The following is an 11768-nucleotide window of genomic DNA, read 5'->3' as shown; positions in this document are numbered from 1 at the left end:
AACAAGTCTAATGACCGAAATCATTCTAATTACAGACAAAAAATGGTCTTCCCCAAAGCCTGATCTAGTTGATGAATCAGCTCCCAAAGCTCAATATTGTTTTTTTGTTCAGAGGAAGACTGGGATGTTTTTGCTGGAAAGAAAAGTCACGAATAATCATAAATAAAGATGAAATACCTTTTCAACCCACTTTGAGTTGAGACTTCCTCTTGCTTGGGGTTGGGATGGCTTGACACAGCAGTTTATCTGATTCCGTGTTCCAGACCCTGCATCCTACCTGGCTCAAAGAAAATGTGATGACTGAGACTCTTCATTTGGGAAGAAGTATGGGTGGGTTCCCATTATTCCCTCTAGCCACAGTTTCCCTTCTACATTTTACCAAAAAAAAAAAAAAAAGAAGAAGAAGCAAAATGAAATCAACAGAAGTAGAGAAGGAATGAAACCTTTAAAGTTAAAGGAATCGCAACACCAAAGGGTATCTCTTCATCCTCTTTAAATCCGTTTTATAATTCTGGTTGCTATGACAACATAAGGCAACTCTGTATTACCATGACAATCTGACACAACTTTCAAAAAACAGTAAGTACTGTTTTATTCTGTTGTTCAATTGCTCCCAAGGAAACATGCTGTTACTTACTTCTGTGATGAAACCTGTACTATAGTCTAAGAGATCTTACGTCAGAAAAATAAAAGCTAAATTATGGTGGAAATTGCAGGAAAAAAAAAAAATAAAGGTCTGAGTTAATCACCTTTTGAATGGGATCTTATTGAAACTTTTTCCTATTCCTAAAGAATTTGAAATAAAGTGTTTTTCATTTGAAGAACAGAAACAACTTACAAGAGGGCAACTGCTTATACAAAATAGTACTGATTTACCTTCTCAATTACTAAACATGTTTCTCCATTACCTGTCCAACATGAAATAAAAATCTATGAAAGGGCTATGGGAAAATCAGATAACCAGGTTTAACCTGAGTAATGGCTTATTTTGAGCTCATCATACAGTTCAAACAAAATTCTATACAATCCAAATTTTAAGGTGACTTAAGCATACACGTGTGCCTGCTAGGTCGCTTCAGTTGTGTCTGACTCTTTGTGACACATTGGACTGTAGCCTCTCAGGCTCTTCTGTCCATGAGATTCTCCAGCCAAGAAAACTGGAGTGCGTTGTCATGACATCCTGCAAGTGATCCTCTCAATCCAGGGATCAAACTTGTGTCTCCTGTGTTTCCTGCATTGGCAGGTGGATTCTTTACCATTAGTGCTACCTAGGAAGCCCGAATTAAGCATGGTGTTTCTTAAATTTGGAGGTACCTTCAAAAAGGGAGTAGTTGGAGTCTCTTAGTTCCTTTCCTGGATAATTAGTTCCAATCGTCACTTTATAGTCAATGATTCAACACCTTTTAAGAGTCCTCTTTCCATCACCACCACCCCATCCACTCCTCCCATTGTTTCTCACATCTCATATAATAAATTAATAAGTGTATCTGTTGGGCAACTACAATATGTCAAAACCTGCATCTGAAAAAAAACCTTACAATAATTATTCACAAATAGGTGCTATTTCTACTAGGTGGAAAATAAAATTGCAACTTAGAAAGTCTAAGGAACTAAGGAACTCGCAACAAGACTCAGGCACTGATTAGCAGAACACGATTTGTATCTGCCTCTTTCCTTCCAAAACTCAAGTTCTTTCCAATCAATGGATCGCCTTGGAAATAAAGAGCATTTTCTAGACCTTGTATTATGACAATAAGCAATAAAGTCTTTAGAATATGACAAGCAATTTTTAAGTATAAAAAACACAGCCTACATCTGGATAAGATTTCTTTCTGCTCCAAATGGGTAACTATTTTGCTACATATTAACATTAATGTTAAAAGACAGAAGAATGAATCATTTAGGCACAAAAGAAGATAAAGACTTTAAATGTGATTAATATCCTATAACAAGTTTGTCTTAAAAAGTATGCAAGTACTTGGTTTTTTAATTCTGAAATATAATGGCCATCATTTACTACTACATAACCAGGAAAGGGAAAAAAATAAAGTAAACTTTGCTGTCAGCATTTTTTTTCTGGTCAAGTCTCAAGAAAAATGAGATAGAGTGAATTTCTCAATACTGTGAAGAAAGTATAATGCCAACTTCATAACTGAAAAAAGCAACATCAACAAATCCACTGAATTACTAATTTTCAAATAGTACATAGAGCGAAGTTGCATTGTATTACAACATCAATTCCCTACATTTGTATCTCAATTTTAAATCAAACTTTTTAATATATTTTACGTGCTTCTAAAATTGTATTTTTATATTTATACACACCTCCCACACCAACGTTTGCTGCTTATAAAGTTTTGATGCTAAATCATCAAATGTCAATCTCAAAAATACCTTTTGTCTCAAGAAGTGTTCTCTTGGGTCCAAAGCCAGAGAAGAAAACAAAGATACAACTTTAGAAAGTTAAGGTAAAAAATGTAGGTATCAAATATAATCTTCACTTTGCTCAGGGATTATTTCTTCAAGTGAACACAGAATTTGGAGAAGGAAATGGCAACCCACTCCAGAATTCTTACCTAGAAGAGCCTGGCAAGCTACAGTCCATGGTCTCACAAAGAGTCAGAAATGATGAGGCAATTTAGCATCCATGCACAAACACAGTATTAATTTAATTCAGTGCTTGTTTTGTGCCATAGAACACATCTGTTCCCTCTTTCCCTTACTTATGATAGTTGTAGCGTATATCAAGTCTAGAGATCATGGGCTCAAGGGTCCTCAAGTTTTAATTCTTCTGAAAAGCAGAGGAAATTGCACACAAGCAAGCTAGAAAAAGTAATTAAAGGGGAAGGAAGAACTCTACCAGTTCTCTGGGGCATAACCATGGGACCTGAGCAAATAATTCTCCCATTTCATGTTGTTGAGTTTCAAAGAAGACAAACCATCTGTTTGCTCAATTTGTGACGATCTGTATGACACAAAAATATCAGAGGTTAAAGGTATGTTACGTGAATAAGCCTCTGTAGAAGGCATCTATTGTAAGCTTAGGTTTTGATGGGTATATGCCAACAAGATGCATCCTTGTGATATTAAAATATCACAGGAATACATATAAAGTCAGTATCTATTGAATGTTTATAGATGTCATAGACACCAAACAAAAAAAGAAGACATTCTCAATGCTGTCAAGGAACTAGGAGCTTGGATGAGCTTTATCAATATCTGAGCTTATTCCATGTACAAAATCCTATAGGAAATAGGGGAAAATTTAAAAGAGATGAACCTTGCCTACAAGGAGTTTAGAATATAGGAAGTTGAAGATTTATAAAATTTTGTTTATAATAAATATAAGAGTTGCCAAGAGAATTTTGAGAGACACAAATATTCCTAGAGTACAGATAAGAGAGGGGAAAAGACTTCACCAAGAATAGCATTTAATAATAAATGTTTTGTCTTTTTCAGTTAACTTTATGACCTTAATCTGAGCAGGAACAAAGACATTAAAAAAAAAAACAAAAAAAAAACCTTATATTATTGGTGATGTCTTAGCATTTAAAAAAGCTCCATGAAATTGAGGATTTTTTTTGTTCATTGTATCCCCAGTGTCTTCCTAGAACAACGTCAGTTTAGTAACCAATGTTAAATATCTTACAGTGGAATTAAGAATTCATGACCTTAGGCATGCCTCCACCCCCTGAGTCTATATTATACTAAGATACTTTAAGCCAGTGTTTAACAGCTACAGACAAAGGCTGGCAAATTATTATGAAAATCAGCAAGTGAATGTGCTTCACCTAAGATTTCTTTGCTCTTTTGAACACTACATCTTACTGTTGGAGAAGACGATCAATTCCAAGGTGGAAAGTTATGTTGGTTCTTTCGCCCTATTCTCTGTAGGAATAATCTTGAAGTTCAAAGCCAAGGATGAAATAAATTCTTGTCTCCAAAATTAAGATAAACATGCAAAAGATAAAATCTTCTCAGTCAAAACAGATGGAAGGAAACATGAAGATCATGCCTTTATTAAAAATAAAATTGACTATCAATCGATCAGATTCTCTTTTCTCTACAGTTTGAAGTCCTTAGCAGATTGGAGACATCAAAAGAGAAAGGCATAGGTGTGGGGTAAGGAAGGTCATCTAACATCACTAGCAAGGCAGAAATATTAGTCATATGTTGAATAAAAAGACAAAAGCAAAAACCATATAAGAAAGGTGCAGTGTAGAAAACAATGGGTACTGCTTTCTACTGCTTGCTACCTTATGATGCTGCTGCTGCTGCTATGTCACTTCCATCGTGTCCGACTCTGTGCGACCCCATAGACCGCAGCCCACCAGGCTCCCCCGCCCCTGGGATTCTCCAGGCAAGAACACTGGAGTGGGTTGCCATTTCCTTCTCCAATGCATGAAAGTGAAAAGTGAAAGTGAAGTCGCTCAGTCGTGTCCGACTCTTAGCGACCCCGTGGACTGCAGCCTATCAGGCTCCTCCGTCCATGGGATTTTCTAGGCAAGAGTACTGGAGTGGGGTGCCATTGCCTTCTCCGACCTTATGATACTAAGAATCAATAAAGATACAAAAGATATCACAGTTGTTTCACTGACTTTAGGTAGTTTACCAAACACTTTAGGAATACTTCTCCTCAATACCTTTTTTTCCCAGTTTTAATCTTGGGGAATAATTCCAGAATTTAGAGAATTCACTTATGTAGGACTTGACAAGCCAGAAACACATGTAGTAGAAGCCATGAATATATACTTGAATCTTGTAGTGTGGAGTTTCATGTATTTGAAACAAAAGGTTCGTGTTACACAAAGTAAAGAAAATCAAACCAAAAGGAACTTCATGTCATGTAGTTCTTTGAGGAAATGCCAGGAGGGTTGATGGAACTATGATTCATCACAAATATACTTCTTATCACTAAAAGAAAACACATAACTCCAGACAGAAATGAGCCAGTCATGGTTGTTTACTGAAGTTGTAATAAAGCAACCTGTTTCTATCACAAGTATTTACCACCTGGCAAGTGTGGCAGACCTCAGGATAAATACCATAAACTAGAAATGTTTACTCATCCGTTTAGCCTAGTTATTATGATATTCAAGTTTTTTGGAAAATGAAGTACCTTTATATCCAAAAATGACAAAGCCCTCAGAAATTACATATTTTTTTGCACTTAACAATATTCTTATGTCTCAAGCAGAATCTGTGATATAATTATTATTATTCCCATTTTTATTTAATAGAGGAATAAATTCAGGAATGGATGAAGATCTACTTTGGCATAAGTATTATGCAGGTTCAGAGATGACACACTTCTTGGTTATTCCCTAAACTCTGAAATTATGTTGATCAATAACAAATGGCAATTGACTCAAATTTATTACAATTTATCTCCCAATAAAATTGTGGTCACTTTGGGTTGTCATTTCCTTCTCCAAGGGATATTCCTGACACAGGGATTGAACCCAGGTCTCCCACATTGCAGGCAGACACTTTAACCTCTGAGCCACCAGGGAAGCCCATTTGAAGATTACTCCAGTGTTCTTGCCTGGAGAATCCCAGGGACGGGGGAGCCTGGTGGGCTGCCGTCTATGGGGTTGCACAGAGTCAGACACGACTGAAGTGACTTAGCAGCAGCAGCAGCAGCAGAACAAAAATTTCCAGCAAATGGAAGGTGCTCTATGCTAGTGACATGTATGTACTACTGATGAATCAATATGTCCTGCTTCTTTGGAAAACCAAAATAATTTTTGGTTTTATTAATAATACACAAAAATAAGATTAACCAGGGCCAGCAGCTTTCCAGTGTTTTAATACTAGGTTTCTTGTCTTTTCTTTTTCTTTCCTTCATTTTTCTGTTTGTGTGCTCTTTACCCTCAAGAGAATATTTGCTGTTTTGTGTAGGCAAAATTTTCTAGGTTTTAAAAGTCTAAGATTTTCAAATTGAGATCTTTTATAGATCAGGTTTTACAACAAACAACAGAAAAGTTAAAAGCAATAAGAATGCAAGAAGAACCTTTAATCAAAACCATAAGTTAGGGGTGTCTCCCGAAACACAGTTTTCTTTAGTAATGGAGTCGGTCTGTCTGAAGTGTTTCCATACTATTTCCTGGGGGCAGAAGAAATGCTGCTTCATTATTCTTGTAGGTTAAACAAAACTTAATGAACACAGATTAAAATAAATTATTGAGTTTGTTTTCTAAGTCTGAGCAACATAACTGACTATGCAGTATAAAGATATTTTCATACAGTTGGGCTGAATATAGGGAGGTGGGATACCATGTGGCGTTATTTGTGACACTGGGTTAAACATGAAAGGCTTTCGGAAAATGCGGGATTTATTCCTTAAGTTACTTAAGTTCAATGCCATCCTTCTGTCATTACCAAACAGGGCAGGGTTCTGACTAATCAGATTTGTCTCAGCTAGCCACCTCCTCTAGTGCAACAGCAACTAACATACTATTATTAATACCTCCTTAATGAATTCTGTAAGAATCTTCATGCTAAATGTTTGTACCTTCAAATAATTTCTGTAGAAATAAAAACCATACTTTTAAAAAACATTTCTGCCACTTGATCATTTCACGTGGGAAAAACATAGAAAGAGGTTGTCGGTATTCAGCTAACTTGAATATAAACATATAATGAACTTGGATTTAATGCCAATATAGTTCAGTCATGCATGCGTTCCTGACAATGACAGAGAATCCCAAACTTCAAGCATGTGAACCAAACATCCCCCCAGTGTGCGTAAAGATCTAGCAATGGAGTGATTTCTTCCATTGCTCTTTTTCACAGAGTCAGAGGTACAGCATGTAAGGAGCCCTGTGACCTGGAACAGTGAATTCCTAACTCCTCTCTTGGCTGTAGTTATAGCCACCAGTCTCTTCCAGGCATCATCAATATCATGGGATTACTCTTCAGAATCAGTTCTACGATTCCTAACCATATTTTCTCAGAGTCCCTTCTTACTTTATGCTTCCTGGGTTAACTCATATATTTGTTTACTTATTCATTCACTAAATACATAACTGAATACCTGCCTATGTTCCAGGTACTACATTAGGTGGTTAGAGACGTTAAAAGGAAGAAAGATGATTCTGGCCTCAAGGTGTTTACGGCTAGTGGGGAGACTAATATGCAAATAAAAAAGATGATATAGTGTAACTGCTATAACCTAGGTATCCACAAACTCTAGTTGAAGCTTTGACCATAAATGAGAAATCTCATTTATGCCTGTGATTTCAACTAAATCTTAAATACCCCCAATTTCCAAATCTGTATAGTCAAAAGAAGAATCTCTACTTGGAGCCACTTTCTCATCCACTTAGTTTTAAGGAGTGGACCCAAACATGTGACATTCAAAGACAAACAAACAATATCATTATCACTAAGATGATTCCCACCCACCCACACACCAAAAAAAAAAAAAAATACGTCTTAGTTCTCTATCTTTGTAATGGTATATTTTTTTCACATTGTCAGCCAGGGGAAAATAGGAGGTGATTTTCTCACAGGATGTATCTAATCTTCACCAACTCTAGGTAACTTAATCTCTTAAATTTCTCAGAAACAGTACTCTTCTCTAAATTTATTCCATTGTCTTAATTCAGGGCTTCTATTGATTTCTAATTGGTATCTTCTTATTTGGACACCGTCACTGCCAGCAGAATTCTAAAATGCAGATTCAATCTTGTTCTTCCCCTGGTTAAATTTTCAGTGATTCACTATCAAGCTGTGCTTAGTCACTCAGTGGTGTCTGACTCTTTGCAACCCAATGGACTACAGCCCACTGGGCTCCTCTGTCCATGGGGATTCTCCAGGCAAGAATACTGGAGTGGGTTGCTATGCCCTTCTCCAAGGGATCTTCCCAACCCAAGTATTGAACCCAGGTCTTCCACATCGCAGGCTGATTCTTAACCATCTGAGCCACCTTTCAAATCTACCTTCCTTGCATTTTAGAGCCAACACATACTTAACTATATGGGAAATAAATTCTCCTATGTGGACTACAAATGAGTTAAGAATGGAATCATCTAAAACAGGGGTCCCCAACTTCTGGGACCTAACAGCTGATGATCTGAGGTGGAACTGATGTAATAATAATAATAGAAATAAATTGCACAATCAGTGTAATGCCCTTGAATCATCCCCAAACCATCCCACACCACCCATCTGTGGAAAAACTGTCTTCAAGGAAACTGATCCCTGGTGCCAAAAACGTTGAGGACCGCTGATCTAGAAGAATAAAGTCACCCACTTAGGATATGCTACAAATGTGAGCCCATTTTTTTCTTGATAGAGCAAAATACAGTCAGAAGACCAGGGCAAGGTCAGGTAAGTCACCACAGTCTCTTCCAAGCTATGATTTTAGTTTCCTAAATCATAATGATCAAAACGAGAAAGTCCACAGAGGATGGACTCCAGCAGCTGAAAGCAGATGAGAATACCTTGGAGGCCTGGGCACTAATCAGCCTTAACTTCAGAAACTAGAATAACGAAAGGCTTACTACCTCCAGTCACTGGCTCCCTCCCCCTTATCTCTTTGATGGAGAATTCAGGCAAAACACAAGAGAAAGTTAAACAGAAGCCACAGAACAGAAATGGGGACATTCACAAGGTCTGAAGTGTCCGAGCACCTGAAGGCTCTCTGATATTCCAGCTTATATGGTATCCAGGCCCACAGCAAAGTCCAGAGTGAAAATAAAATATCTAGAAACAATATACTATGTCTGGCCCACAGGAGAAGCTCAAAAAAATGCAGTGTGTTTGAGTGTTAGACAAACAACTAGATACAATAATGAGACTGTTAAAAACAATAAGTCAACTAATCATGCTTAGAATTTTAAAAATACACATATATGTACATGTACACATATTTTTTAAAATGGCATCTCATTTATTTAAAATTTTATTTTTTGTTGTTTTTCAGTCATCAAGCCCTGTCCTACTCTTTGTGACCCCATGGACTGCAGCACACGTGTCCCTCACCATCTCCTGGAGTTTGCCCAAGTTTGCAGGATGCATAGTCATCATTATTCATAGTGAATATTTTTTTTAGATAATTTATTTTCATAAGTCTTCAATGTAAATACCTAGAAATACTCTGGCTTCCTTGATACATAATGTAATGCTAAAACCCTACTGGATGGTGTTTCTCTTTGTATTCAAAATAGTCTAAGATTGACACGTAAGATATTGGTGAATTACTATACAATTCAACTATACAATTCAACCCAAAGTTCGGTGCTGCCTGTCAAAAAAGCTGCACTCAAATTTTTTTTAAAAAGAAAACAGTCAAAAGAAATAGTTCAAATCTAATCACTGATTAGGATAAAACCCTCTTATTTTCTATATTTTAAGAAAAAGCCTCCTTCAAAATTACTAGAAATAATTTTAATAATATTTAATATTAATTACAAATATTTTATAAATAAATCATAATAGAATAAACTTAAATATCCTGAAATAGAGAAAAATATAGGGTAAATACATATATATAGGGTATCTTCAAACTAAAATGCCAGACAGGATTCAGTTTTATTTAAAATTAGATGGCTGGGTCAAGCTTCTTAAAATTGCCACAGCTCTAGAAAAATCGTAATTCTGGCTGACAAAATGAAAAAGTTAAAAATTGCTTTGAAAGAGGCAAAAATCATTTATCAGCAAGGATGCAAATATACAAACAATTGCATTTTGTCCTCATCTTGATTGATTCTGGAGTTATTTCTGGGTTGACAGAAAAGAACAAACATTCCTTTCTTAACATGGTAATGTAATTTGTACCACCAACTTACTATTGCAATGAAAACCATGTTTTCCCTTATTTGGTATTATCATGATGGTGCATTAAATTTATGTACCCTTACCATTATAGATGACAACTTACATATTTTTCCAAGAGCTTTTTTAAAATTATACAACTTGCTTATTGGTCCCACGCTTCCCATCTCAGACAGGGTAACTTCCTGGCATCCCTTCTGTGTGCGTGTTCAGTTGCTCAGTCGTGTCCAACTCTTTGTGATCCCATGGACTGTAGCCTCCCAGGCTCCTTTATCCATGGAATCTTCCAGGCAAGAATACTGGAGCAGGTTGCCATTTCCTACTCCAGGGGATCTTCCTGACCCAAGGATTGAACCCGTGTCCACTGAGCCACTTGGGAAGCCCTACATCCTTTTCATCATCCCTCAAACCCTTCTCATAGCTAACCGGTCACCAAAACTTGTGGGTCAACTCCACTACAATGCTTCTACTTTCAGAAAATTATTAGGTCTCACTTAGACTGTGTATCAAAAATACACACACATAGATACATATATAAATATATAGTCTGTTTTAGCCTGTCCTAAAATAGGAGTTGCAAAGTCCAAGATATCCTAGGACAAAAGGAATGGGAACAAGGCACTACCGGTTGAGAAATTCTGGAATGTCTAAGGACTACTATAAAAGCAACTATTTCCATACTTCTTTTTTGTTTCCTTTTTGTTTTAAGCTACTGAATGATATATGGGTGGAACAGGATCATGAGCAAATGACTTGTACCACCTAAAACATGAAGTGCAGATGATTTCAGAGTATTCAAGATCCCTTCCATCATCAGAATGTAAACTTGTGCTCTTATCGTTCACTGCTCTCATGCACAAAACTCAAAGCTCTCAATTGGAGAATTGGTTCTTTCCCAACCTTTAAATACTTTTTTGTTGTTGTTTTTAAACAAAAACAAGTGGTAGAATAGGCAGCTTCAAAAATCTTTTTAAGGGAAATGATTTTCTTAACATAGGTCAGCCCATGTGGTTATGAGTGATACTGATAGTGCTGAGTCATTTTCCCTGAAATTATTATCTGCTAGGCCTATTTATTTCTGAAATCCCCCAAAGATTGTTGATTTTGAAATGTATGAACACCTACCTCAAGAATTCATCCACAGCTAGCTCATATATATTCAAGTAACACTTTAAATTAAATAAAATTGAAATAAAGTAAAAAGGAGAACTTATTCAGGTATAAGAAAATCATTCACTGTAAAAATCACCATTAGATAAGTGTTTTCTTCAAAGATACGGCAATTGTGTGGGGGACTTTGGTTGACATTTTTGTAAGGTACAAGATACATGCCATCAGATCCAAGCTGAGACCCGTTATCATCTGTTATTCTGGCAAAAAAAAAAAAAAATGTCTTACCAAGTTCAGCAAGCCTCTGTAAATAAATGTGAAATAAAAGACAGTCCTTCTCAGGGTATCTGGTAGAATGCTCTGAAGGTTATTGTCATTATCAATTACCATTTATGGATGCTTTCAAGGAAAGAATTATGACAAATCAACCAATGTACCAAAAAAGACAAGAAAGAAGTGTCTTATGAAATATAAAGCTGTCCACACCATGTTTGAAATATAACGAAAACCATGTTTATGCACGACTGCTGTTAACATGGTTTCACTTGCAGTGTAGACAGGACGGTAAATTATCACACATTCCCCTAACAGGACTTGGCCTCACTTTGAAATCACAGTGGTAATATTTTTAATATGTAAGAACTCTTACCTGAGGCTAGACGTAAGAGTCAGGGAAATGCATGTGTGCCAAAACTGTTTTAATGTGTGACACAACCACACATTCCTCCTTTTTCTAAAATGTCAGCTGCATGTGACGTCTTGATAGCGTTATCTTCTCTAAGTGTTACATGTGATGTGTTAGTTAATGGCCTGAAATTACAAAACCCTTGGCCATGCCCATTTCTACCTATACATACAAGCATTTCTTAAAACTTTCT

At 36.4% G+C, this 11768-nt stretch overlaps 1 protein-coding gene and 1 long non-coding RNA gene across 11 annotated transcripts in view; both read right to left on the bottom strand.

Annotated features, from left to right (window-relative positions):
* TRPS1 (transcriptional repressor GATA binding 1) overlaps positions 1–11768 on the bottom strand; it is a 279304-nt gene that overhangs the window by 90771 nt on the left and 176765 nt on the right. The gene's annotated exons all lie outside the window — the stretch shown is intronic.
* LOC132342211 (uncharacterized) overlaps positions 1–11768 on the bottom strand; it is a 104240-nt gene that overhangs the window by 5703 nt on the left and 86769 nt on the right. The window contains exon 1 of the long non-coding RNA XR_009490517.1: positions 178–11768. This exon is cut by the window's right edge and continues 86769 nt beyond it. This is a non-coding gene — a long non-coding RNA (uncharacterized lncRNA). The remainder of the gene's footprint in view (positions 1–177) is intronic.

This window comes from Bos taurus, chromosome 14, assembly GCF_002263795.3.
Source record: "Bos taurus isolate L1 Dominette 01449 registration number 42190680 breed Hereford chromosome 14, ARS-UCD2.0, whole genome shotgun sequence".
Classification (NCBI taxonomy): domain Eukaryota; kingdom Metazoa; phylum Chordata; class Mammalia; order Artiodactyla; family Bovidae; genus Bos; species Bos taurus.
Note: the sequence above shows the minus strand (reverse complement) of the source record. Positions and strands in the feature narration are given on the sequence as shown.